General features: G+C 47.7%; 1 long non-coding RNA gene across 1 annotated transcript; it reads right to left on the bottom strand.

Moving 5' to 3' along the window:
- Positions 1–2,752: 2,752 nt before the first annotated feature.
- On the bottom strand, positions 2,753–18,882 carry LOC308195726. The gene is made up of 5 exons (XR_013951784.1): positions 18,723–18,882; positions 7,736–7,865; positions 4,490–4,558; positions 3,374–3,497; positions 2,753–3,242 (listed from the first exon to the last, which is right to left on the bottom strand). It is a non-coding gene; the product is annotated as an uncharacterized lncRNA (long non-coding RNA).
- Positions 18,883–21,932: the final 3,050 nt, after the last annotated feature.

Genomic DNA, 21,932 nt, shown 5'->3' with positions numbered 1-21,932 from the left:
AGTGCCATTATTTCCACCGAGTGTCCCTGTGAGGGTGCCTGCTTGCCTTAAAGATGCTCTTCTGCATGGGCTCTATGAGTCAATGCCTTCCACACTACACAGGCAGCGCACATAGCAAGCCTTTGGGTGTGCGGGTGTCACTGTGAATCAATCCACTTCAGCCACGTAAGTCCTTTCTGCCTTTCCTCACCTCTACTGGAGTTGAATTAAATACAATCTACACCTTTTCCCTCCCACTTTCATTTATGATGCACTCTCCTATTCTAATTGCTCCTCATAGGAGCAGCAGTAACTTTTGTTTGTGACCCAGAGAACTCTACTGAATAGGTATATCCAGAAGTGTTTCTAACACTGAACAGCACACAAACTGCATGATTACTCTTAGTGTCTCTCATTGAACAGAAAGTATTTTAATAACCTGAAAGACTCTTCAGTGAACAGTGCTGGATCTGCGCAATTTATAGCATATTTAAATATTTTTACATTGGTACCCAAGATTGAATTCCAATATTTTTCTTTTGTATCTCTGAGCATTTTAATACACTTCTGGGAACACTTACCTTTTATGATGAAAACAATATTTTCTAACATAAAGTGGTGATTTCAGCTTAAGTGCAACCATATGTATCTTAGGGCAAGGGCTTTTGGTTCTAAATAACTGCTTAATGTTAAGGATCTTTCATAATGGAAATGTCACAAACTACCATATACTAGCTTTCTCGAAGAAACGAAGATAAAATGCAGAACAACACAGCTCCTATAGTTAAGAATAAATACTTCGAAGCACAACTGCAAATTGTGATTTTTCAGTGAAAATTGCATAACTACAGAGATATGGGAAAATGGGAAAACCACAAATCTGCTAGATGTAATGAGTCTGTTTCTCTTGGTATGGGCTAGATCACATCCTATGGTAGTTTACCAATCTGATTACTGGTGGGCAATCACACTACTAAGCCTATTTCCATAAAACTGTGCAAATAACTTATCCCTGTGTCTGTACAGCATACACTCCTCATCAGTTAAGAATATCACATCTAGTTATTGTATTTCATGCAAAGATCTCAGATCTTTCATAAATGCAAACTGATCATTACAGCTTTGAAGGACATTTTGGTGTCCATTTTACAATAAGAAAAACTGAGGCAGGGAGCATTTAAACTGCCAGTAAATGGCTCTGATATTGCAGCTCACTCCCTGAGCAGTTTGCCCACAATAATAATGCCGGTCAAGATTTGGCAGTCCCGACACTTTTTTCTAAGAAGTATATAATGACTCTTCCCCTGTACCCACTGGGTATATCACTTGACACTGGGAAGAGATCCATGGAAAAGTGTTTGTATCATAATATCAGGGATATGTAGTCGTTCCTACTGCCTAGCTGCAAAACACTGGCAATGAGCAGTTATTAATCTGGGGGTAAAACAATGTTCATTGTTCAACTCGTACACAAATCAGAAGAAGATGCAGAGCTTTGGCAGAGAGCAGTGACCAGATATTCCAGCTTGCTTTAAGTCCTCTTGGACTTGCACCACCCACCCTAGGGGTTTACCCACAGGTTACAGCGCGCTTATTCTGCTCACAGCAGGGGTGCTCATGCTCCTTGCCCTGTGCCTGCTCTCTGCCCACAGCCCGTGCCCTTCGAGGCATCGCCTGCAGCGCCCGAGCCCAGCCATGCTGTGGACGCATCCTTCTTCCCCCACGGTGCCTCACCTGCACGCCCCGCCAGCCTTCCCTCGGCCATCAGGCTTTTAATCCGTCAGCACATGGGACAAAGAGCGGGCTTGGAGAGCTGATGATATATGTCAATGTTTTCCCGTCTCTTACTGGTGACTCATTTTTTCGTGGAGCCTGTTTTCCAGCGTGAGGAGAAGGTAACCCAGACAGTACCATGGAAGGGAGGTGTGAAGATTCAGATAAGTACAACAAAGATCACTCCAAATTATTTCTCAGGAAAACTCCAGATGACTATCATTATTAGTAATTTCAGTCTCTGAGGTCTGCTCAGTTACGTGAGACTGAGCTGAAACTTGGCCTAAGGTTTCCCTGCCTTTCAGTGGGTCTGATTGCTGTCTGAAAGATACAGTTGCTGTGAAGATGCTGTCTCTCATAATCTCACATTTATCTTATTCTCAGGTTTCTCACAAATCTTTCGACATGCCATGCTTAAGAGTAATCCCCAGTAAATCTAAAGTACGTGGCAGAACTCTGGAGGAAAAATCTGGGAGCAAAATCTAGAAGGAAAACTGTAGGCTGAAAAACAAATGATTAATCTCAAGTAAGTAGGTAAGAAGAAAGTCATAGAATACCAGTACTTTTCAATTATTTAAACTTAATCAGCGGCATATAAATCACCTGATCCTAATGTGACACCTTCCTTCACCACCCAGCCTCTTTCAAAAATATATCTTGGGTATTGGCCGAAAGCATCTTCTCAAAGAGTAGAGAAACACAACAACAAGGGTAGGACGAAATGATTCAAACAACTGTTACACGGTTAATTAACTACATAAAGCCACCGAAAAAGCCTTGAATGCGATTTGAGAAGTGCCGGCCGAGTTCTGAGCTGCTCTGGATTGACACAGCTGCATAGTTTCATGGGGCTGAGCCAAGTGGCACCGGGCTGGGATCTGTCTGCCCTGCCTTGCTCCTCTCACAGGCACAGTGGAGAAGGAAACAACTAAAACTGTTCAAGCCACTCCAGCCATTACTTGTCTGCACTGATAACTAAATGAAGCTAATTGAATACTACTAGTCGCACCTCAGCCTTTATTATGGCAAAGGGTTTCTACCGTGCAGAGTCACTAGTAGATCTTATTCCCTGCCATGTACATTTACCAGTACAAACAGCCCCAAAGTGCCGACGGATAACCAGCTCTGAAATCCAGCAGCGCTGAGGTCCATGCCTACGTACAGCCACGTGCAGCAGATAAACGCGAGGGGTGAGGCTCTGGGGCTGGCCCTCCCCGCCCTTCCAGACACCATTGCACCACACGGGGGGCACGGCTTGCTGTTCCTCGGCAGCCGCCTGCATGCCCCAGGAGCGAGCAGCGCATGTGGCCCTCGCCCTGCGGGGGCTGGCTGGCCCCAGCAGCAGGGGGTCAGGCCAGGGGACAGCGGCGAGTGTTGTGACACTTGCTGCAGCAGCTCCTGGGGAGAGGCAGGGGCCACCAGCGCACTGAAGCTCGGGCACCTCGGGTACATCTGGACCGCAGGTGAGAGCAGGCGTCTCCAGGTGCTGCCTGTGGCACAGAACGAAATTCTTGGGAAGAGATTGAAATCAGAGCCTCTTGCTTGGATCCCAGCCCTCGCAACCTGCTTCTCCTCCCACAGCGGTCGAGGCTGGTGTTGAGATGAGACTTCCCAGGCTTACCTTACGGAGAGGCGGCCGTGCTCCGGCGAGCCCTGGCACGTGCTCACAGGAGGACGGCAGGCAGGGCACGGCTCCCGTCACCACCCCGCGTCCCCACTGGCACCAGGGATGCCGGGCCGTGCTGCTGCAGGGGTAGAGGAGAAGACGGGTTAGCACCTGCGGGGATGGCAGGGCAGCTCTGGCTTGGAGGACTGTGGCCACACAAAATGGGAAGATTGCGTCCCAGAGTGAAAGGCCAGACATCGTGCTGGCCTGCTGCTTCCAACCCCCCAGTACGCACAAAATGTACGTGAATAACACATTTACATGCACCCATATGCATTTACATGCATGCTAAAACTGGCTACTAAACAGAATAGAAGTATGATGATATTGGGAATAAGAACTACAGATTACAGAATGGCTGAGGGCAACAGCAGGTGTTCTTGCTCAGCTCCCCATTTCCCGTAAGTTAAAGAGGGATATCTGAAACCCACATGCTGGAGAAGTGCTAACAGGGGTGATACAGTGAGAATGTGTCTGGGAAGATCATTTGGTATGAGATAGGCTGGAAAAAGTCAGGAGAACTTCACGTCTGTGACACGCTCTCCTATGGATCTGATCCCTTCACGTGCACGGCTCTCACTGGCTTACAGGAGCAAGAAAGACCGTGAGAGAAGGGCCTGAGACAAATACCTTGACAGTATTTTAGCTCAATCCTAGCAGAAACAAAGCAACATCAGAAAAAATGAAGTTGATAGCAATAATTTTAAGACATGATCATTATTTCCCACAAGTCATTTATGGCTAGATTTGGAAAGGTCTTCTCACGTAGCCATTGCAATGTGCATTGTCCATGACAGTGGTTTAGTACTAAGCAGTTACAGTGCTTCTTTCTGTAAACCTAGAGCAGTGCAGGATGTAAGAGCCACCACGCCTGTGCAAACCTGGAAGCCCCTCACCTCCCAGAGCTTCTACACATGCACAGCCCAGGGGAGGACGTGGGTGTCAGTGAGAGGCAGGGACAGGCAACACAAGCCTGGACGTCCCAGGAAAACTCCACTCCACAGCTAACCCATGCCAGTTCCCCAACAAGCCACCTCCAAGAAGACACGAGGAAATGCACGAGCTCCTTACCTCGTGGAGGTGCTGGGTGGCTGCAACCATTAGTGCTGGCAAGGTGCCCGGGTCCAGCTGCGTCGTGATCTGCGGGGCAGAAGAGCAAACGCTTGCGCGTGTGAGCTGACCGACCGATTTGCACAGGTATAATGCAGCTGTTGTGCAACACCGCTAGTGATTTATGTTTGCTATCTGCAGACAGGGCTGATGCCCAGGTTGCCTGCGGCATGCTTGCACGCACACGCACGCACGCCCCAGAGGGAGCGTGAAGTGGGGCCCTTGGATCTCAGTCAAGGCGGTGATTCAGCGGCAGAGCAGCGCGTGGCATCGGGAGCCGCTCGCCAGCTGCTTGTTGGGTGGGCTGGGGCCAGGTGACTTGTCTGAGCAGAGACAGACACCAGCGACTCGGGAGCCAGAGGAGAACAAAAGCATGAGTCCAACTTCAGTGTCCGTTCCCTTGACGCGCGACTTGACGACAGTTTGTAAAGCTATGTGGGAGAACAAAGTGGAAAGCATCTATTTTTCTGTCGTGGAGGGATGCTGAGCTCAAAACAAGACCTATTCCAAGAAACACAGAGTTCTGGCTTCTTTTTAGTCTTAATCCACCTCCTGCTACACACTCCTCTGCTCAAAACAGCACATACCTTCATAACATCACTTGCATGCGGGGCAGCCTTGTTTTGGTACAGGACCAGATTCAGGGAGGAAATTGGTTTCTGATGCTCTGAATGGCTGTGTAAATGAATGATGAATGAAGACACAGGCGAGCAGAGAGGTACAGGGAAGAAATTGATAAATAGAAGGGAGCACTGCGGAAAAAAACCAACGGGCTCTAAATTGCTTACACAAAATCCAGTAGTAATTTGCATGCTTAGTATTAGGTATTAATGGCATCTCTCCCCCTGCTGCACCGAAACGTGCTTTATATGCACAAATAAAGGAAACTACCAACCACCCGAGCGTTTGTTAGTTTTGGAGAACCCCCACGTTTAATTTCCAAGCTTAAAAGGAAATAAGAAACCTGGAGCTGAGGAGATCATTGCTGTTTCCTTCCAGAGCAATTCCACATGTTTGACATCTCATCTATTGTTTGTGTCAGGCAAACGGTGCCTGGACAACACACAGAGTGGGCTGCAGCAGTAACGCGGCTCGCAAACGCCTATGAGCCTTGGTGATTCATCGCTCAGAGGAGCTCTCGCTTTAATCACGGAGGACTGGCAGATGAGGAAGGCCATGAGGATTTATGACTTCAGGGCAGAGTGACAGCTGTCCCAGGTATCCCAGCCCAAAGCTACAAATCAATGCCTTTATTAGAAGGTGACAGCATTAGCGGTGAAGGGTCGAGCAACCCACGGCCCGCCAAACAAAACTGCCACGTGAGGAAGCAACCCTGCCTCATGCACAGAAAAATCAATCCGACAGGAAAGCTGCCCAATGACTGAGGGCTGCATCCATAAGCTCAACTCTAGCTGAGGAAATCTCACCTCTTGAGCGTTGGGATGCCCATTTTATCACAGGTATTAAGAAGTGCAGCTCCTGAGGCCTGCATGCTGTAGCTGGGGAGCGTCCCCCTGCCCAGCCAGCATCCCAGGGTGCCTGCTGCATCTCACCGCTCCACCTGGCCGGACCTCGCCACGTTCCCCTTCCTCCCACTTTGCTGTTTGAGAACAGCTCAGCATCCACAGCATGTTGTATGTGACAGACCGGCAGCTGCAGGACAGCTGCATCCCGTCCCTGCAAGTGAGGCCAAAATGGACTTTTCTCAAGAGCTTGTGGCCAGAGACCATAACTGGAAATTAAAAGACCTGGGCTCTGTAATCCCTTATGTGCACAGGTGAGGGCTTTCCTTATCTGTGTGCCTCAGTTTCTAAATCTTTGAAGTGGAAAAGCCGCCTCTCCAGGCTGTTTATTCTCAAAAATCGATTTGAGGCCTTCAGCTGGGCACGAAGTGCTGCTGTTGGCAGCAGCTGTGGCCTGGCTATGCCTAGAAATAATGGGAAAGAACTCAGGAGGAACACCCCAGCCAGCCTTCCCAGCCCACAAGCACGCATTAACCGTGGCGTGTCAGCCCAGGCCTGCTACGAGGACCTGGCCACAGGGTGGCTGAGGCGGTCATTGCGGTGTCCTGTCAGCACAGTTTAAGGCCAGGTGATTTGTCCATTTGATTTCAGTTTTCAGTCGCTGTAAAAACAGCACAGGTAATCAAATGGAGAAAAACAAAGAGCTTGAAACCTTGCTTTCTGACTGCATGCCCTGCAGTTCTTTGCAGAGAGCAAAGTCAAAAGCAAGGTTGCGTTTACAAGCCGATGCCTGTTTTGTCATCGCAAAACACACTGACAGCACATCTAATTTAGAGATCTTGTCCACAGAGCTGAACGTCAATACAGGACAAGTGCCACCTCATGCTGCAAAGGCACAGCCAAGACACTTTGCCCGTGCAGGAGAGGACATGAAGCCAGGCGGCAGCAGCCCACCCAGCCTCCACCACCACCTCTGCTGAGGAGCACCCTTGCCAGGAAGCCTGCTGCAGTGTGTGGCCGCCCTCGCGGTAAAGGCACTTTGCCTCACGTCCTGTTTGACCCTCGGCACAACTTCGTGCCCTTCCCTTATGACGTTGCTGGTGGTAACCGGCAGGAGGTGAACCAAAGCCTGGCCAGGGTGAGCGGCTGGGAGTCTCAGGGCAGCTCCCAGTGACAGCCTCCTGATATTGCCTTCCCAGCGCCATGGGAAGTTCATCACCTGGGGGGAGCAAAGAGGACAAAAGAAGGAAACTGAGGGAATGGTCGCTGACTTGAGATTCTGTTGTGTCCTTGTCACGTACAGTTTTACCATTTCATTAGGAAATCTTATGGGTTTTTGTTGAGCTCTGCCTCAACTGTTGAGGCAGCATCAGTAAACAGAAAAAAACATCAAAATTTCCAAATGGAAACGTGCTCATAGATACAAGTCCCAGACATCAGCACTGCTGGAGCTTAGGGATTTGGTGCAATGTTTTCCTACTTTGACTTTCACTTCTCCAAGAGGTCACTTCCACCCATCACATACACAAAGCAGAATCTTACTTCTGAGGACGTCACCAGAGAGATGCAATTTTTCACTCACTGATGGAAGAGATGAGCCCTATCTTCCAAAACATTGCTGTGTGTCTAGTCAGTAATCAGAGAAAAAAAATCCTAAAAATATTTTGCCACTTATAAAACATAAAACAGTTTCCAACAAACGCTTAGAAATTACAAAATAGTAAAAATAACAAGCCAATGGTACCTTTGAAGTCCCAACAGCAACGTGAAGTCCGTTGTCTTGTTTTTCTTCAGAAAGAGAATTCCTGTGGTGCTGCCTCTGTATTCAAGGTGACTGGTTACGCAGCTAGTTCCTGAACTCTATACACTTCCAGCTGAAAGATCAGATGAAATGGACAAATGAGAAAGTTTCACTACAGTTGGGACTTCTGATCACAGAAGACTCCGTAACGTCAGTAGTTCCCAGAATAAGATGCCTGAGAATTGCAAAGAAAGACAGGAACATTCGATGTTGCCACGGCATTGCCAGGTGACTTGGTGGGGCAGACAGGAGTTCGCAGGCACACGAGGAAGCCAGCGGCTCTGCGGGTGGGGACACCACAGACCCCTGCCAGCATACCGCTTCAGTGCTGGAGAAACTCCAAATTTTCACTTGTTTCCCCACCAGGAAGGCCGTGAATAAGCATCCTTGGAAAACAGCCTGTTCCAAGACCTGACACACGACTATTTCTAACATTTTAGCAACCTGGGATTCCGCCTTTTTGGTTTTGGTCACTATTTCAGTAACATGTCTCAGATGTTTTGCTTTGCCTCTCAGCTTCAGACCCAATGCTGCATAGCCAGACGCTTGCAATATGCAACATCACAGACACCGGGAGAGCGCTGCATATACAATGGAAAAAATGCAGTGGTGACAAATATTTATCTATATATACACACACATGTATTGACATTCAGGTGGGCATGTGCAGCTGAGGTTTTCAAGGCTGGCAGGTTATTTACTCTTCTCCTGGCCTCAGAACATTTCCCCCAGAACTCTACAAGCAGCATTTCAGCAGAGCCCAGCAAACCACGGCCCTGTGACAAGGCTCAGGTGGGGAATTCACTGACCACAAGGCACCTCCGACAGCCTACAGCTCACCTAGCTTCCCAGCTGGCACAAAGCAAACATCACCTTTGCATCCACAGGCCATTACACTTGACTTTCGCACCCACTGCTAGCATCCTCCTAAATAAACATGCTAGTAACGAGGAAGGAAGGAGAGGGGAGGATTAGGCGGAAAAGCAGCACCTGCGCACCTCCACTGAGCTGCCTGGTTACTACATCCTGGTACGAAGGTGGTCTGGGAGGCTTCATGATGGATTGCATGTCACCTGCGAGAGCTCGCTCCATCCTCACCAACACGGAAAGCGGTCCTTAAACCCCCAGCAGCTGAAGCCCTGCCATCCGCCAGGCAGAGGAGCACACCATCCTCCCATCCACTTGGCCAGTGTGGGAGCCCCAACGCTGAGCATAAGGTGCAACCATTTTGTTTGTGCACAACTCTGGCTAGGAAACAGCAACCAGTGCCTGGTGTGCTGCGCAGCACTCCCAGCTGTGCTGGAAGCACATCTGAGCTCAAGGGCTCCCAGCCGCCCGGCACGCGGCTCTCCCGACCAGGCAGAGAGAGCTGCTGCTGCCTGCGGTGGGATTTCTCGGTTTTCTGACCTGCGAGCACAACTCAGTCATAAAGCAGCTTGGGAAGAGGGCAGTGTCCTTTAGGCTTCCATTTGTAGACATGCAAATACTACTGTAACCTGATTAATCTTTTCTCCCCCTTCTACGTTGCCCATCACATAGGGCAAAAAGTGGGAATGTTTTTGGTCTTCCTTCACTAGCTGCGTTAATTTTTAATTTAAAGCCACAGTTACACCAAGGAGATGGATGGATTTGATTCAAACTTTACTCAAACATCCTCTGACTGAGCTTTGAGTAGTATGTACTGGCTGTGACTGCAAAAACCCATCTTCCAAAAGCATTCCCCACTCAGAGTTTGTGCAGCTTTGCTGACAGGAGCCCCCTCCCCACCTTTAGCCCCCGATGGGGTAACTTCGCTGGCTGTTCACGCTGGTCCCCACGCTGCTCACTCTGGCGAGGCACAGACCAAGCTGTGCCAAGCAAACCCCTGTACCTCAGTCACCATGGCAGTGTGTGGCTGCCTTGCCCACGCTGCAAATTCTCCACAGGTCACACCTGTGGCCAATAAGGCCTGAGGGAGAGAGCAGCAGGAAAACAGGTCATTAACTGAGCAAACACACTGATGCCACGAGGAAGCATTTGGCAGAGAGAGACAGCCGTGCTGCATTGCCTTCCAGTGCCTCCGTCGGCGCGGGCACCACTGGCTGTTTTCCTCCCCACCACCATCCTCGCCCAGCCACTGCTGCGTATCCCAGTGGGGCAGGACACGGGGCTGACCCGCGTGGGCTCCTCTCCCCACGGCAGCCACCAGCTGGGCTCTGCAGGAGCGGGGCCGCACGCCCGCGCCAGGGCTCGCTGGGGACCAGCCCCGTGACTTGGGCGAAATGAAACACTTGGCCGTCTGGCATATCGCTCCGTTCCCCACCAACGGCACAAATAGTCACTGTGCGATGCACAAACACCGGGATCTATTATTGGCACCTCTTCTTGGCTCGCCGTCGTGACGTGCAACCCGCACGCAAGTGTTAGTGCCCTTATAAGGCTCCCAGCACAAACTTAAATTTGTTATCCTCTGGCCGATGATACAAACTGCAATCTCAGTAGCATACGGCATGGGGAGGTGGGAGATTTTCTTGGCTCTGTGGTGAGAGAGAGAAATTAAAAAAAGGAGCCTACAATGCTGAGTCACTGTGACAAATAACTTACTATGGCATACATTCAGGGTTTAGCAAAGAGGCAGCTGAGAGTGAGTCAGTGACTGACTAGTGCCTCCTAGATTTTCCTCCTTGGGAAAGATTCAATTTAATGTAACGAAGCGCTGGCAAAAAGTAGTTCTCAGTGTTACCATTACCAAGTCAATATCACTAATTACACATGTGGTTAAAACTGTCAAATTACATTACGTATTGTGGAATACATGCATGGTGTTTGGTGTATAGCATCACCCATTACAAAGCAATAAGTTCCATTAAAAATACGGGTTTTCACATGTGGGGAAATATGGCCAAACTTCAAATGTTTGGCCGTGTTATTTCAAGCATCTCCCCTCTTTTGGTTGCTTGACTTCTCAGCCTTATCAATGTCTTATTTAGCATTCTGGTTTAGTAGTCTGTCGCACAATTTATACCGAACTAGAGAGTTTTGCAACCAAAAAAAGACTGAGTGCAAAATGGTTTTGAGGTGGAAGTTGCACAGATGTCACAATCCACCAAAACACTTAGTCCCTGTAAAGTCAGATTTGCATGTGCTGAATCATGGCCAAAGCTATTCTTGTTTTGTTGTTGCTGCTGTGTTTTTCCCTCCTCCCTCCGGCCAGGCAGACAAGGTCTCACCCAGAGAAGCAGCTTGCTCAGGACCCCACACCCATCAGGTCTCCATGACGTTGCCCTCGTCCCCTTCCACAGCTCCAGCTCCTCTACCTGCCTCTGACAGCAACCTAAAACCGGGAGCAGCCCCGCAGTGGCTAAAAATCTGGAGACAGCCCCTTCCTACTTGTACAACCCCCCTCCCTTCCTGGCACAGCTCCTGATTAAATTCCCAAGTGTTCACACAGCTTCCTCCTGCCCCGTGACAGGCACTGCTCCCTTTGGGAGGCTGCTTGCTGCCTCTCTGAACACGAGCACCAGGGAAAAATTTCCAAGGCAGGTCTGTCACCCAAGAGCCAGGGAAGCCGGGGCCAGGCTGGGCCACCCTGCAGTCCTCGCAGTGTGCTGCTGCTCCGGCCGATCCCTTCTATCTGCGCCTCATTTTCTCCTGACAGAGAGGGTTTTGCATCAGCCCTGAAATTCCTAAGATACTATGCTAACCGGTACACGATGGGGAAGATTATAACTGTTCACAAGCGGACCACAACCAGGTGGAAGGAATTTCCTATCTTCTTCTTCCACCTGAGCCATGGGGCTCAGCCTGGTAAGGGGAAGGGTTTTGCCTCAAGTAAGTCCAGCTGGGATGCTGCAGTCAGGCCATCCTTTCTGAGAACAAATAAAGGCATAGAATAATCCACTGTTCACTTGAAATGTTAATTAGTGAGTGAATTATACTCATGCTGTTCCTGTCTGACGGCTGGCTGCTAAAGAAGTGTAATTAGATATTCATCTCTGTTGTCCAACTTGTATGATCTACAGTGGCCCAGTTGCTCATGAATGTGTGCATAAAGCTGGTCAAATATTTTTGCATGATGCTTTTGTATGTTTCTTAAAAGAATGTCTTTTTCCCCCTAAAACAAAGCTTTTCTTGAGAAATGGTGATATCATCCACAATTTCACTATCTTTTTTTAGCCAAGCGCATCTCTGTCAAACCCTGCGGGACAAAGGGCCTCCTTACTTCCACTGCGGCCCCACCAAAGCACGTTACCAGCCCCCCCCCCGGAAAACCCCCACTGCTCTCCCAGGCAGGGCTGTGGGGCAGCCCAGGGCTTCCCCCAGGGAATAGGGCAGGCAGCGGGGCTGGTGCTCAATGCACTGTGCCAGCATCAGGTCCTCCATGGCTGCTGACAGACTCGAAGCCAGGCTATGAAGTGATCCTACAGTGGACAAGAACATACAGTTGTGACCAAAAGTCCTCTTTTAAGGAGGAGCTGTCTTCTCTCTCTGAAGATCACACACAGACCCTTCTTTTAAGAGCAAATTCATATAATTTTAAAGAAAAAAGTACTCGTGTTTTTTTTTTTTTTCAGGCAGTTATGAAGAGCAGCTCTCAGATATGACCTTTCCAAAATGCCTGCCAGTGATCAACTATAACACAAGAGATCTCAGTAATATTTTTCTAATGCAGAGTGAAGAGCAGCCAACTTCCCATAGAAAAGGAGGAGGATTTTCTCAAACTAATTTTATTTCCTTATCTTTAGTCATCTGCTGAAAAGAAAACACTAAATATATTCCCCAGTCTACTCCTTCCAGTGATAGCTCGAAGGAGTAAAGAACCATATGCTCCTTCAGCTGATCTATACTGTCTCCATGACAATGCACATTTACAAAGTTTGCTCCCCACAACTCTGTAGTGTGCGCTCTGGCTGCTCACGGTGCAGGATGCGGGCCAGCTGCCCGGCCCAGCTGGTGGCACCGGCGGCCATCACCGTGGTGGCTGGGCTCTGTTCACCCGCCTGCTGCCACTGCTGCCACCCGAGGGGCTGTGCTGCTGCAGGTGCTCTAGGAGAGGCCATCCCGCTCCACACAGTGCGCCCAGACCCCTGGCTGGTGCCTGTCGCTGAGCTGGTGGCACAGCCGCGCGGCTCGGCCTACACACTGGCCGAGGCGCTGAGGCGGCAGGTCCCTCCCACCTCTGTATGGGCACTAACACGTGAAACACCTTGAAAGGAGAAATGGTTTTAGCTCGTTTTAACCAGTCAGAAAATCTTAGTGAATTTACACAGAAAAAATGTCTTCCTTAAAGTGTGCTTTTGCTTACGCAGCAGCAGGTTTGAGCCTGGCCAGTGCAGCTCCAGGGGGTGAGGGCCACACTGCTTCCTCGGCAGACATGCTTAGAGATGCTTGGCTGGGGCCAGGTGCTGGGAACAGCCTTAGGGGTCCCGGGACCCCAGCAGGGCAGGATGTGGCAGAAGCCCTATGGTACTGACAATCTCAGCCCCTAGGGATTAATTTTTATTGACGTTTACTGGCGTAGCTGCAGTTTGTGCCACAAGGCAGCATGCTGTGTGATGTGCACACCACATGAATGGTAAAGGAGCAGCCTGGCAGGGCATGCAGGCTGGGGCACCTGTGAAATCGAGGGATCCCTTCCAAAACAGCATTACAAGAGGTCGTATTCAGTAAGTCTTCCTTCCCAGGTACGGCAGGGCACCAACAACCTCCCATCACTAGCTTTACGCTCCAGGTGCATCACACCACGATAACCGGGCAGCCAACACAGCAGCCATCCTGGGCTCCTACCCCATGAAAAAGCCTAGAAAACATCTCATCTGCGACCACCAAGTGCTACCAACACCCAGGGAAGACACCAGTCAACAAAAAGGCAGCTGTGACCACCCCATCTGCCACCCAGACCAGCCAGGACAATGTTGGGGAAAGACCCTGCACCCTTGCAAAGAGGAGAGGCTGTGGGCAGTTTCACACTTGGCCCTTCCTACCTGCTGCTTGTTTCTTGAGAAGAGTTAAGAAAGGGTCAGAAATGCTGGCAGGTGGGCGGCAGCATGAGAATGGGGCTGATATTGCATCTGTGGGACTTAAGCACGTCACCCATGATCAGGACGTCTGACCCCAGAGGTGCAGGTGACCAGCCCCGCTGGCTGGGGCAGCTCCTGCCGCCCAGAACTGGAGACATGACGGGCCTCTCCTCTACACTCCTTTAATGCCATTACATCCCTGTATTTTCCCATCTCACTTGCAAAAGTTACATACCAAACAACATAAGGAAGTTGGGATTTACCTCCAACCAGCTAAACCAGCATGCCCAGCTTATTGACTAGCTTAATGGACAAGAAACTTTCTATTACGATGTAATAGAAGAAAAGCATTCAGGAACAGGCTGTGTCTGGGCCACAGGCTGTCAATTGGCAGCCTCCACTTCAACAAGTGCAGAAAGACGTTATATTGTTATTTTCAGAGCCCGTGTGTTTCACTATTCCCTGATCGGTACAATAGCTGTCAGCACTCCTGTTTTGAATTTCACACATTTGCTTAATCAGAAACCAACAAAAATATACAACCGGCTGCAGTGGCGCATGAGACAAATTCTTGCTTTATCAAGGAGTTACCCAAGATACGGGTTGCAGATCAGGTTAACCCCACGTAATCATTTTTAAAATGGAATTATAGTACATGTTTAAGATCAGTAATAAAAACCTCAGCTGGCTAAGAAGTCTATATTTAAAAATTAAGAAAAACAACATTTATTTTAAAGGAAACCTGACATATATTTTGAATTGTCAGAATGAAACATTTTTTTCCCCACTTCACAACCCCATAGACTGACCTAGGCAGCCAAATCTCTAAGAATTTATCAGATGTCTTGATTTCTCCCGGACTGGCACTTTTCCATCAGAAGCCCGTCCCACTGAAGGTCTCCCCGGCTGCAATGCCCACTGCTCACGTACCCCCGAGCGGACCCCGGGAGCTGGCAAGCACCAGCTTCTTCCACAGCTTTCTGCTGCTCAGCTCCTCCCAGTCTTTGGCCTCACAGCAGCCAGGCCCAGGATGCTGCTTGCAAGCTGTCTCAACATCCCTCTGACGTCTGTAAATATATGCCAAGTTCTAATTATGCTTGACAGTCTTCTGCAAATTCTGACTCTTTCTCCCCCCTCTTTGAAAATGCCAGATTTCTCCTGAAGTCTATTTAGAGGGAGTAAAATGAAGGCTTTTCTAATTAGAGACGAGTCTTCAGTTATCCCTTCACCTCCTGTACCAGGAGCAAAGATGAATTCTGCCAACAAGGAGTCACATCTAGACTAGTCTACCAGCATTATGCAATGGAAGGAGGTGTGCTGCGCAAGATCAGGTTTCTGCTGGGAGCGGAGACAGCTCAGAGTCACAGCTTCCTCTTCAAGCCTCCAAAACTCACAGATTCATGAAGACTTGGTTTCCCAGTGCAAAACAACCCTCTTTCAGGGAGAAAGAGCCAGCGCTGCCTAGGCTCTGCTAATCTCCCTGTTTAGCAGGAAAGCACACGGGGCCTGTTGTGCCAGAAGCTTGGGAGGCAGTGCCCGGAGTTATTTGGTGCCTCTGGAAGCTCCCCAGTGACTGACAACATGAAGGATTCAATGTGTACGCCCAAGCATCAAGCAAACACTGTCTATTAAGAAGTTTAAGGGGAGGAAATGCTTTCCAGACACACAAGCCTTTTCTAAGGGAATTGCTACTCTGTAGGATGTCAGACACATAATGCTGATGCCATAAATGTCACTATACAGCAGTTCTCATTCAGAAAATATATGATCGATGTCAAGAAAACCCAGTGAAATATATATATTCATTTTAATTCCCCTTAACCCTGCCCCTTTCTCCAGGGCTTTGAGGAACACGCTTCAGGAAAAGCTTTGAAGAGTCATGGAAGAAAAAAAAAATATAAAAAATAATCAATCTCCTCCAGCTTTTGGGGGTGGGAAAAGCTAAAACTCACTGCATTGTATCAGGGTTCGAGGAAGGAGCACAGCCCTGGAAGACAGCACCCACGTGTGGCTGGCACCTTCATGGGCTGGGGATGCAGTGACAGACAGGTCCCAGGGGCTTATCAGGCATTTTTGCCAGGAAAGATTTCAGCCCAGAGCCTGGTGCAAAAAAGCATCAGAGTAAGCAGAAGAGTTGCTAGCTTCCTGCCCAGCAGCTCATGCAAAATTGTGTCCCAATTAAAATGTGTGTTTTTTCCTCTCCTGTTTGGGGCATATACACAGTGAAAAGCAGAGGGAGGCAGGGAGGCTTTACAAGTCCTTGGTCAAACCAATGCAAGCAAATGGACATGTGTGAACAGCCACAAGTCCTGAGCCCGCATGGTCAGCGGCATCTCGTGGTTCCCATACCACTGAGCTCTGTCTGGGACCAGCCTGCGCCCCCTCACTTCCCCTGGCTTCAGCAACCCTGGCCAGGGGAAGGTGCTCCCCCAAATCTACAAAAACACAACCTATTTTCCTTTTTTCTTTTTCCTATTTACTCTGTTCCTTTTACATTCACCTAAGCCAGAAACTCTGCTATGTTGATTAATTTCAGCCATGCAGGAATTTCTCCAGAGGCTGAAGCTGAGTGGCCACAGCACCAAGACGCTGGCTTGCTGGGGCTGCTCTGCATCAGACCCCCACAGCCATGTGGTGAGGGACAGCAACAATCCTGAAACCCTCAGAGCCTGGAGACACAAGCTAGACAAAGAAAATATTAGTGTCTTCATTAAGCGTGGAGATTAAGATCCTGATTTGTTTTATTCAGTTGCCTCTGGCTCCCTTCAGTCAATAGGGAGAGATAGACAGCTCCAAGGGTGACCCAAACCAAGTCGGATTAAATGCCCTGGAGATGTGCCTACGCAACTCCCTAGACTATATAGGGGGCTTAAAGCTATGGTCCTCCTGTTTTAGATGTGTTTGTCAAGTGGGGGTTTATCCAGGTGAGATAACGTCTCAAGACTGCATCACGGCTGGGTTCAAGGTGAAAACCTGAGGCTGGAGGAAGAGTTGTGCCTTCGTGCTTGGAAACCCAGGCCAAGACCCCAACAGAAGAGCCAGTCCCCCCATTTTACTGTATTACTTATGCACTTTATGGTCACCAAGAAGGTTTTTTTTTTCCATACCTCTTGCTAAGTGACTCCCTGGAGTGGGCTGTTTGTCCCCCCAGCAGAAAATAAAGAGTCACACCAGCAGCAGAGGGTGTGGGGGCAGACGCTTTTTGGGCATCAGTACTGGCAGTTTTTAGAGCCTCCAAATGAGTAGGCGACTGTGCTGAGGCTCTTTCTCCCACCACAAATCACGAAGCCAAATATCTCAGCTGCACTGCATGTCTGCAGGAGCTCCTCCTCCAGTGCTGGGTAGTGTGGGAAGGGCTCTGTTGGCACGCAGCTCACCCGCACGCTTGCGTGCCTGTGGACAAAATTAAGGCAAGCCCCTGTGCATGTTCGACATGCACGCATGCACTAAGACCTGCTGCCACTTGTAGCCTGCCTGGCTTCACAAGAGCAACCCAGAGCACTCCAAGCACTGGGACTACGTGCCCACAGCCAAGCCCTCTGGGGATGTGTGAGTAGTCCTGTGCAGGGAGCAGGAAGACGTGAGCATCAGGGCACCAGGGTGCAGAAGTTTCCTATTGCTTCTTCTGAGAGGGAAACAAATTAGCTCAAGGTAGTAGAAACAGATGTACTTACATATCCTACACCCTTTAAAAGAAAGGCCCTTCTAGTGAAGCAGATGGGTTTAAGTGCCATTCAAAGCAATTCCTGCTTTACCCAAGAAAGCCTCGCACAAGCTTTACATGTGGACTACCCAAGCAGTGTAAACAAGAAAGGCTCTGGCCACACGTCTCTAGCATCACACAAAGCCTAACATCACGTGAAAGCAAAGCCGATGGAGTTGAGGAAAACAACCCCTACATCCTTGAACCTCATGCAGTGTCACTGACTTTGAGCTGCCTGTGATTAGGAATGGAGCTTAGTTCTCCACTACTGCTTCTTTCTTTTTCTGCTCACATCTTTTGATACCCCACCCTCAGGGAGACCTCTTTAGGAACACATAACAGGATGGCTCCAGTGGTTCTTCTGAATTCTGAAGACCACTGCAAAAGGTGAGGATAATTTCACAAATAAACAATCACACAAAGAGAAGTCGTCATTACAGATGTCATGTCTCTAAACTCTTCAATGGACACAGCTAAGCCACAGGTTTAGCAGCACTACCTTGGCCACTTGGCACCTTCCCCTATGTTCATTTTCTTCAGGGACCAGAAGAATTAAAGCAACACAGTAAGCTTCATGGGTTTCCTTTTTTTGTCTTCCCTTCTTTCGCAATCATGTACTGCGGACTAGGGTCATAGCCAACACTTACTATAGGCCCATTCATGGGGAATTATGCAGAAGACAAATAACATCTAATTTCTTGTTGTGTTCAATGAAAAGGTGCTAGACACAGGAAAAACGTGGGGTTATTTGTTCACTTCCAGTCAAGGCACTACTTAACAGCTAAAACTTTGGTAAAACAAAGCAGTAGAAGAGAGAACAGTCAGACTTTGTCAGACTGGTCAATATGCACAGATAAAAGATTAGCCTGAACAAAGTCTAGAGAGAAAGACATCCTCTTGTCCCTCCTCCGTGCCAGCTACCACAGCCGCTCAGCTCTCACTGCTGCTGCCATTTCAGAAGTGACAGCTTTCAGGAGAGCCAGGACTGGTTTGCAATGCTGAGCTGAGGGAAACACACGCAAGCTACAGCTGAACACAGAAACAAAGCAGACTAAGATATTTTTAAAAGAACAAAAAAGAGCCCTAAGGTAATAGAAGAGCGGAGTCAAGACAAAATGCTCCCAGCAATGAAAAGAAGGCTGCAGCTTTGGCTCACTGCTTAAGTCAGTGTTTAAGAAAGAAAGCCTAACACAAACAGAAATGAGGAGGCAGGGAATGCTCAACATACCTGCTGGTGGCAATGCTAAAAGCATTGAAGGGTCACCTCTTGTAGAAAAGAGCATTCCTGGGGGACGGCTGCTCTGTCTGCTTATATGTATGAATGTCCCCACCACCAGCACTCGTTTACTTTTGTTAACAGAGTATACTTGAGCCTTTTCCTGCAAGCACTTACACCTGTTTCCTGTAAGGGTGGTGACAGTGCTTGCAGGCTTCTCATACAGTCAAGTAGGCTAGAGATCAGCTGGCCCCTCATGAACAATACCTGCTAATAGTCCTTGTGTGCTGGGTACCCCACCTGTTCTGCTCCGGACATCGCTCCTACTAAACAGTGCCCTTATAACACTGGAGGAAGGAAAGGGGTAGCACATCGAAACCATCTCCTCATTGTCACTTCCATCTCTCAAAAGTCACCCACCCCATCCAGCCTGCAGCCCCATGGTTGTTAACAGCACCGAAGTCACACAACCCCTTCTATGAAAAGAACAAAACAAAGCAGTGTTTTCAGCTGAGAAAGAAGAAAATTGTTTGTAACTATAAGGCCAAATAAACCTGCCTGCTCATTGCTAAATGTTACAGAGATGCAGGGGTAGGTGAGCATGAAGCTCGGGGATAAGCATGGACAAGCTGACAAAACTAATGAAGCCAATGTTTCTTGTACACTTGGGACAAAAGCTGCTAAAATATAGCTACAGTAATGGTAGGATCAGACAATGCTTTGGGGCATTTTCATAGGAGAAAAAATTTGCTCAAATTTTCAGTCTTCGTTCTGCACGTGTTTCTCCATCCAGATCTCCAGTGGTGTTTTGGACAGTGTGTTTTCAGAGCCAGTCCTGGCTCATTGAGTGAGACCTGTCTGCAGCAGGAGGATGGATAAATATGGGACAGGCTGTCAGGAGCTGAAAGGATGCAGTGTACTCTTCTGACAGGGTCTGTACAGGTTTTCTGTGACAACAATGATCAGAAGATTTTGCAAATGAGAATTTCTAGAGAAGGGTGGTTTTATTTTTATGATTTTTTTTAAATGAATGCCTTTTAATATAGCAGCTTTCCACATAAAGATGCAGAGCCATTTTGCTGTACAGATTAATCAAGCTTGTTCTAAGATACTCTGTTTTGATCATAGATGAATTTGTACAGGTGTAACTCTTCTCATCTCTGTGTAAATACTCCTGACTTACACTGCTCACCTACACAGTGAAACCTGAACTGGGACTGGGTCTTCAGTGTGGGTTCCTGGCTTTGGGATAGGCTGTAACCATCATCGTCTGGTTCTAACAGAACAGGGACGTGCAGCAGAGTCCTTTTAATGCGTGTGTATCATGATATCCAATTCAGAAACGCATGCACAAGTGTAAATACTCTACCACTGACTTAAACAACCTGGAAAAACATTACTGAGAAGGTATAAGACAGTAGCAGAGCACAGGGAGAAGTGCAATGTACTTGGTGAGTGCAAGCCTAAAATAAATTAAATACTTCAAGTGAATAACAAACTGGAATTTCACCAACTCAGTGTTTTATTCAAAAGGATGAAAATGAGGGATAGTTGAAGCTGGCATCAGAGTAATGTACAAAATTCCAAAGGAAAGAACTTTGACAACGGAAAGAGGAATCTGTGAACCACCTGAATTTCAGAGAAAAATCAGTTTCAGGTATATGGTAGTCACCTGAGAACAAATGCGGTTATAAATGCAGTTAAATGCATTATAATGACGCCATCAGAGGGATTTGGCAAAAGCTAGAGAATGACTGAAACTAAGGCATGAGGAAAGAAGAATGGCTGTTAAATACCAAGCCACAATCAGATATCATTTATCATGATGTTGGTTTTCAGACCAGAAATGATAACAAATACTTCAACTGAGTATTCATGAATATTAGAAAAAAATGTTTAGGAAATAAAAAGTTATGTGAGGAGAAAACAAGGTTTCATTACAAGGTAGGTCTGTATTTCTCCCAAGGTACTTGCAGAGCACCCACTGATTTCTGTGGTGAAGGTGCTCAGGCTATTTATGTTAATCTGAAGCTCCAGATAAGAAGCAGGACCCACAATTTGTGTTACCAAGGGATGAACTAGGGTCTCTTCCTAGGGTTTATGTAGCCCATTTGTTCTAGGGAATCTGAGAGAATAAATAGGTTCTCCTCCCTGTTGAATTACAAAAAAAAAAAAAAAAAAAGTGAGTTTTGGGCCACATCAATGGTACTGTTTTGTTTGCTTACTTGAGACATAGTGGGGAAGCTCGATGTCATCTGATTTCTGGAGGCATTCCTCGTAAACTGTAGAGGGATGAAACTTGCAGCCTTTAACTAGGGTGACAAACAGAATTGAATCCATAACAAGAGGAGGAAATCCTTGTAGGGTTTTTTCTTCCAGATGTTCATTCAAACATTTGAGTTAAACGGTGTTAGCATAAAAAAAAAAAAAAAAGAGCTTAAAACAGTCTAACCAAAATCACTCTTAATCGGGTTTTGTTTCCATGGCACCTTTGATGTCATAAGCCTAATAGCTCCCCAGTGATCCATAGAGTCTTCCAGGAAAAAAAAAATGGCTAGACAACCTGAATGCCAAATGTTGAACACACACTTAAAAATATCCTTTCGGAAGAGTTTTCAGGCCTCCCTTCTCTTTTAAGAATCAAGGGAAACCAAAAATCCAACCAGGAATTTCCCCCCGCACACCCACCCACCCTGCATATCACCAGAAATCTGTGCACAACAGTTTCAATGTATGGAGTCCTACTAATATATTATTAAACTGCAGAGGAAATGCATAAAAAGACTTATAAAAATAGCAGTAAAACACTTTTTTTAAAATCCATTCTACAGATGCAAAATCTCAAGAAACATCTTTCTGTCAAAACTGAAACAGATTGTGGTGTTCAGCAGCACATTTCTTTGCTAGGGAAGCATTCTTAGTACAGTATTTTTGGTTTCCATCTCATGTTTTTTTCCAAGGATTTTCTAATTAATCATGGTGCTGATGGATGATAGCAGTCCTGCTATGGCTGCTATTAACACATACGAGTCTCGCCAGAGGTGAAGTAGGTGTAATTTGCTTTTATTTAAAAGCTTTTGCTCAATAATATTTTTATGGCCTGATCTGGCTTTTGTGGCCAAGCAACATTTTCAGTCCCTTCTGCCTTCGGGATTTTTATCCAATTCTGTATGAAGAAAAAGGGGCAAGTGTTTGCTTTGCTGCTCTTCTGGATATCCGGCT

This window comes from Anser brachyrhynchus (assembly GCF_964034855.1).
Source record: "Anser brachyrhynchus genome assembly, chromosome: 5".
NCBI lineage: Eukaryota > Metazoa > Chordata > Aves > Anseriformes > Anatidae > Anser > Anser brachyrhynchus.
The sequence above is the reverse complement of the archived record's forward strand: the minus strand, read 5'-3'. Positions and strand labels throughout refer to the sequence as shown.